Below are 7,601 nucleotides of genomic sequence, written 5' to 3' on the forward strand. Positions count from 1 at the left end.
TACAGCCACAGTGTACTATCTGCTGTTTTCTTAAGGTTGAGAGCAGAAATGCAAATGACATTCCTGGTCTCAGTACACCAGAGTGAAGGTAATAAGCAAGTTAGATTGTAAACTCCTCACGGGCAGGCCCTGTGTCATCTACCTGCATGTCTCCACCTTCTAGCACAAGGCCTTGTCCAAAATAAGAGCTCAGTAAATGTTGATTAAGTAGGTGGATGCAGTTTTTCTGTTGTTTCTAATTCCTTCCCCAGCTTACAGGCCTGTGTAGTTGCAAGAACCCACAGGACCACTCCAGGTTTCTTGCCTTTGTAGTAATTACTTTTTCTTTGTAATTACTTTTTCTTTTTACTTTCAACCAAAGGATCCCACCCTTTCCTGGAAGATAGCAGTAAAGACCAGATTTAAATTCATTAAAAAATTATTATTATATTATTCCAGTTAAATACTTCTCCAAAAGTGCTACAAGAAAGAACTAGTATGGGGGCACCTAGGTGGCTCAGTGGGTTGAAGTGGCCGACTTCAGCTCAGGTCATGATCTCACCATTCGTGAGTTCGAGCCCCTAGTTGTGCTGACAGTTCAGAGCCTGGAGCCTGCTTCAGATTTTGTGTCTCCCTCTCTCTTTGCCCCTCCCCTGCTTGTTCTTTCTCTCTCCCTCTCTCTCTCAAAAATAAATAAAAAACATTTTAAAAATTAAAAAAAAAAAAAACCTACTTACAGTTTCTTGAATCTCTAGGGCATCATCCAAGTCTTTGAACATGCTTCCCTGGTGTCTAGAAGGCTTTTCTTCCAAGACCCTCACTTCATTGTTTCTCCCCACCAACCCAGAGGAAGCCAAATTATATTTATCCTTCGAAACTCAAATTGAGGGGCTCTTGATTTCAGCTCAGGTCATAATCTCATAGTTCATGTGATCAAGCCCCACATCAGGCTCTACCCTGACAGCACAGAACATGCTTGGGATTCTCTCTCACCCTCTCTCTCTACCCCACCGTCTCTCTCTCCCTCTCTCAAAATAAATAAAATATTTTTAAAAACTTGAATTAAGGGGCACCTGGGTGGCTCAGTTAGTTAAGCATCCGACTTCAGCTTAGGTCACGATCTCGCAGTTGGTGGTTTCAAGCCCCATGTCAGGCTCTGTGCTGACAGCTCAGAGCCTGCAGCCTGCTTCAGATTCTGTGTCTCCCTCTCGCTCTCCCCCTACCCCACTCATGCTCTGTTTCTCTCCGTCTCAAAAATAAACATAAAAAGATGTAAACAATAAATAGATAAATAAATGAATTAAAAGTTACCTCCTCCCGGGGTGCCAGGGTGGCTTAGTCAGTTAGGTGTCTGACTCTTGATCTCAGCTCAGGTCTTGATCTCAGGGTTGTGAGTTCAAGCCCCACCATATAGGGCCCTGAGCTGGGCATGAAGCCTACTTAAAAAAAAAAAAAAAAAAAAAAAAAAAAGGCTACCTCTGGCCTGAGTTTGTCCTGCTTTATCACATTGTCACATGGTACAGTATTGTCACAGTTTTCTTGCCAATCTCACATTTTAAACTTCTTGAAGGCAGTCTATGTTTCACTTGTCCTTGTTTATTTCACTCTGCAGTTATCTCAGGGCCTGACATAGAACACACCTCAAAACAATTTTGTTAATGAATGAACAACCCCTGCTCTTCCAAAACCTGATCTTGAGTACAGAGCTTAATTACTTGCTCAGTATGGAATGAGACTCACTTGTCTGTAGGAACACCCCCCCCCCCCCACCAACGACACACCCAAAATCTGCCCTTTGAATGAAGATCACATAGCATTCTCCTGATCCCACACTTCAGGGATCATCCATAGTAACTTTTTAGGGTTAATCCTGAATGGAATGACAAAATACAGAAAATTGGTTTTCACAGGTTCCTTGCTCCATCCTGCGTCCTTAACATGCCATTCACTCTGTCCACCTCCCAGGACTACCTTGTCCATCCCATCAAGTCCCCCAGGAGCACCTAGTGTTTCTGATCCCTGCTGTTGTAGTACTTACCCATTGATGCATAACAAATCTCAAAACGTAGTGACTTAAAACATGAATCACTTCTCATGATTTCTGTGGGTTAAGAATCTTGGAGTTGAGGCACCTGGGTGGTTCTGTAGGTAAAGCTACAGGTCTTGATTTCGGTTCAGGTCACGATTTCACAGATCATGGGATCGAGCCCCACATCAGGCTTTTGTGCTGGGCATGGAGCCTGCTTGACAGTCTCTTTCTCTCCCTCAAAAAATAAATGTTAAAAAAAAAGAATCCAGGGTGCCTGGGTGGCTCAGTTGGTTAAGCGTCCGACTTTGGCTCAGGTCATGGTCTCACTGTCTGTGAGTTCGAGCCCCGTGTCAGACTCTGTGCTGACAGCTCAGACTGGAGCCTGCTTTGGATTCTGTGTCTCCCTCTCTCTCTCTCTGCACCACCCCACCCTTGAGCTCCGTCTCTCTCTGTCTCTCAAAATAAATAAACATAAAAAAAAATAGATCAAAATCTAGGGTGACTCGGTGGCTCAGTTGGTTAAGTGTGGGACTCTTGATTTTGGCTCAGGTCATGATCTCACAGTTTGTGAGTTCCAGCCCCACATTGGGCTCTCTGCTGTCAGCACACAGCCTGCTTCAGAATCCTCTATCTCCCTCTCTCTCATGACCACTCGCTCTCTCTCTCTCTCTCTTTCAAAATAAATAAATAAACTTAAAATCATCAATGATCTAAGTTCCTACTTTAGAAAGTTAGAAAAAAAACAAGTAAATTAAACCCAGTGTAAGTAGAATAGAGAAGAAATCAATGAAATAGAAAACAAACAATAGAGAAAATTAACAAAGCCAGAAGTTTGTTCTTTGAAAACACTAATAAAATTCATAAATCATGAGCAAGACTGATAAAGGAAAAAAAGAGGAAAAAGCAAATTACCAATATTATTAATGAAAAACGGGGGCACAATAGATCTTTAGACAGCAAAAGAGTAATAAGGGAATATAATGAAAAACTTTAAGCCAACAATGTCAACAAGTAGGTGAAATAGACAAATTCCTAGAAAAACAATTTACCAAAAATAACAAAATAAAAAATTTGAACATCCTTATCTATGTAACAAATTGAATTTGTTGAAAGCCCTCTCACACTTTAGCTAATAAAAATGTATTGACATTGGTGACAAAGATTGACATTGGTGACAAACATTACCATATTAATGTAAGATGTCAGCAATAGGATCTGGGTGGGGTTAGGAACTCAGTAACCTTCACAACTTTTCTGTAGATCTAAAACTATTCTAAAACAAAAAGTCTATTTAAAAAAAAAAAGTCTCCCTACAAAGAAAACTCCAGTGTCAGGTGGTATTTTGGTGAAATCTATCAAATATCCAAAGAAGTAATACTAATCCTACACAAACATTCAGAAAATAGAAGACGTAAGAGTACTTCCCAATTTGTCTTATAAGGCAAAGATAACCCTGATTCCAAAATCTGATAAAGACATTACAAAATAAGAGTTACAGACCTATATTCCTTACGAATATGCATACAAAAAAAAAAAACCAATCCTGAACAAAAATATCAGTAAATACAATCTACCTATGGGCGCCTGGGTGGTTTTGCCTCAGGTCATGATCTCCGGGCTTTGTGGATTTGAGCCCTGTATGGGGTTCTGCACTAGCAGTGTGGAGCCTGCTTGGGATTCTCTATCTCTCCTCTCTTTCTGCCCCACTCCTACTCGTGCTTTGATCTCTCTCAAAATAAACTTAAAAAAAAAAAAAAAAAAGAATCCACCTACATATACAGGGAAATACAAGAATGCAAGGTTAGCTTAACTTTACAAAGGTCAAACAATGACATAAACCTCATAAACAGACTAAAAGAGAATAACTATATGATCATCTTGATCCAGGAAAAGTATTTTATAAAAAATGTTTAATAAAATTATTTCATAATAAAAATGGTTAGCAAACTAGGAATAAAAGTGAACTTGGCGGGGGGGGGGGGGGGGTTGCCCCACTGGTTCAGTTGGTGGAGCGTGTGATTCTTGATCCCAGGGTTCTAAGTTGAAGCCCCATGTTGCGTGTAGAGATTACTTAAAAATAAAATCTTAAAAAAATAAATATAAAATAAAAAAAATAAAAATAAATTTTTTTTAAAAAAGTGAAACTTCTCAACCTGTTAAAGGATATCTCTCAACAATAACTAACACTATACTTAAAGGTAAAAGGTAAGATAAATCCTTCCCCACTAAGATAAGAAACAGGGCAAGAATACCTTCCCACCACTACTAGTAAATATTAGAGAACTTAGTGAAATAAAAAATGAAAAATAAGGCATAACATTGGGAAGGAAATAAAACCATCACTATTCATAGACAACATGAGTGTATATGTAAGAAAATCTAAAAAGAAGGCTACACCCAAAATACTAGCACTAATAAGTGAAATTAGCAAAACTAAAGGAATCAAGATCAATACATAAAAAGTCGGTTTATTGTATAACAAGCAACAAACAATTGGAAAATGAAATTTAAACAAAATATCATTTACAATAGCATCAAAAATGTCAAATATCTAGGGGCACCTGGGTGGCTCAGTCATTTAAGCAGCTGATTTTGGCTCAGCTCATGATCCCACATTTGGGAGTTGAAGTCCCACATCAGGCTCTGTGCGACTGCTCAGAGCCTGGAGCCTTCTTCATGTTCTGTGTCTCCCTCTCTCTGCCCCTCTCCTGCCCACGCTATCTCTCTCTCTCTCAAAATAAATAAACATTAAAAAAAATTTTTAAGTCAAATATCTAAAAATAAACCTAACAAAAATCGTGTAAGTCCTGTATACTGAAAACTACAAATATTGCTGAGAGAAATTAAAGAAGACCTAAATGAATGAAGGGAATGTATCATGTTTATGGATTAGGAAACTCAATATTGAAAAGAATCCATTCTCCCTAAGTTGATATATATATTCAGTGCAATTTCTATTTTAAAAAAATTATCAGATTATTTGGGAAAAGTAGGTATAGTAATTCTAAAATATACATGGAAACAAAAAGGATGTAGAATAGCCAAAAAATCTCAAAAAAGAACAGAAACAGCATTGATATTACCAAATTTTAATACTTACTGTAAAATGACAGTAATCAGGATTGTGGAATAACAGTGTAAAGACACACTAATAAATAAATGGAAGAAAATAGAGAACCCAAAAATAAACCTGCACTTATATGATTATTTGATTTTCAGCAAAGACACCTGAGCAATTCAGTGGAGAAAGGACAGACGTTTTAACAAGTGGTGCTGGAATAAATGGATATTCGTGTGAAAAAAATGAACTGTAACTCTTACCTCACACCATATGCAAAGATTAATTCAAGACGGATTGTAGACATTAACATAAAAGTAAAACCCATAAAGACTTTTGTGCAAAACATAAAATATCTTTATTACTCAAAAGGTAAACTTAAAAAAAAGCAATAACCATGAAAGGAAATTGATAAGTTAGACTTTATCAAAACTAAAAATTTCTACTCATCAAAAGACATCATTAAGACAATTAATAGATAAGTCATCAATGTGAAGAAAATATTTATAAAACATATCTGACAAAAGGATAGTATCCAGGATATATTAGTAACTACTACAACTCAGTAATAATAAAGACACATAACCTAATTTAAAACTGGGAAAAAATATAGATTTTCCAACAAATGATGCTAGAATAATCCATAACAAATAAAAAAGAAACTCAACCTAAATTTCATACAAAAATTAATTCAAAGTCGGGGTGCCTGGTTGGCTCAGTTGGTTAAGTGTCGGACTTCAGCTCAGGTCATGATCTCAGGTCATGAGCCCCGCATCAGGCTCTGTGCTGACAGCTCAGAACATGGAGCCTGCTTCAGATTCTGTGTCTCCCTGTCTCTCTGCCATCCCCTGCTTGCACTCTGACTCTCTCTCTCTCTCAAAAATAAATAAACATTTTAAAATATTTTTTAAAATTAATTCAAAGTAGATCATGGATTCAAATGTAAGACATAGGGGCACCTGGCTGGCTCAGTCAGTAGAGCATCTGACTGTTGATCCCATGGGCATAGAGGCTACTTAAAAAAAAATGTAAGATATAAAAAACTATAAAACTTACAGGAAAAAAACATATGGCAAAATCTTCAGATCTAGTGCTAGGCAGACTTCTTAGATTTGACAAGAAAAATATGATCTATAAAATTTTTAAAAATGGTGGGGCGCCTGGGTGGCTTGGTCGGTTAAGCGTCCGACTTCGGCTCAGGTCACGATCTCACGGTCCGTGAGTTTGAGCCCCAGATCCTGGAGCCTGTTTCAGATTCTGTGTCTCCCTCTCTCTCTCTGCTCCTCCCCTGTTCATGCTCTGTCTCTCTCTGTCTCAAAAATAAATAAGCGTTAAAAAAAAATTTTTTTTTTAATTTTTTTTTAAAATGGTAAATCAGACTTCATTAAAATTTAAGTATTTTGCTCTGTGAAAGACCCTGTTAAGAGTATGAAAAGACAAGCTACAGACTGGAAGAAAATGTTTGCATATCACATGTATGACAGAGGACTAGTATCTACAATAAAGAGTTCTCAAAACATAGTGATTAAAAAAACACACAATGGGGCACCTGGATGACTGAGTTAGTTAAGGCACCCGACTTCAGCTCGGGTCATGATCTCACAGTTCGTGAGTTCAAGCCTCACACTGGGCTCTGTGCTGACAACTCACAGTCTGGAGCCTGCTTCACATTGTATGTCTCCCTCTCTCTCTCTCATGCTCTGTCTCTCTCCCACCTCATGCTCTGTCTCTCTCTCTCAAAAATAAACAAAAAACATTAAAAAAACTAACACCCCCCCCACACACACACAATTTGGGGTGCCTGGGTGGCTCAGTCAGTTGAGCATCTGTCTTCAGCTCAGGTCACGATCTTACTTTTCGTGAGTTTCTGCCTCACATAGGGTTTTCTCCTGTCATTGGGGAGCCCACTTTGTATCCTCTGTCCCCTTCTCTCTCTGCCTCTCCCCTACTCATGCTTTCTCTCCCTCTCAAAAATAAACATTAAATTTTTTTTTTCAAAACCCATACAATTTAATTAGAAAATGGGCAAAAGACATGAACAGACATTTCACCAAAGGGGTATACAAATGGTAAATAAATACATGACAAGACATTCAGCACCACTATCCATTAGGGAAATGCATACTAAAACCAAATGAAATCTCACTCCTCACCAAGAGAATGGCTAAAATTAAAAATAGGATTAATATTAAATGCTGGCAAAGACGCAGAGAAACTGAATCACTCATATGTTGCTGGTAGGGATGTAATTTGGTACATTTTACCGTATTCTCTGAAAAACAGCTGGACAGTTTCTTAAAAAATTAAACATGCAACAACCATATACAAACCAGCAATTGTAACTCCTGGGCATTTATTTAAGAGAAATGCAGATTTATGTTTATTCAAAAACCTGTACATAGGGGCACCTGGGGGGCTAAGTCCATTAAGTCTGACTCTTGATTTTGGCTCAGGTCATGATCCCAGGGTCGTGGGATCCAGCCCTGCACTGGGCTCTGTGCTGATCAGCACATGCATATTCTCTCTCACTCTCTT

The sequence above is a fragment of the Puma concolor genome, chromosome B2 (assembly GCF_028749965.1).
Source record: "Puma concolor isolate L17-30 chromosome B2, mPumCon1.1.hap2, whole genome shotgun sequence".
Taxonomy (NCBI): domain Eukaryota; kingdom Metazoa; phylum Chordata; class Mammalia; order Carnivora; family Felidae; genus Puma; species Puma concolor.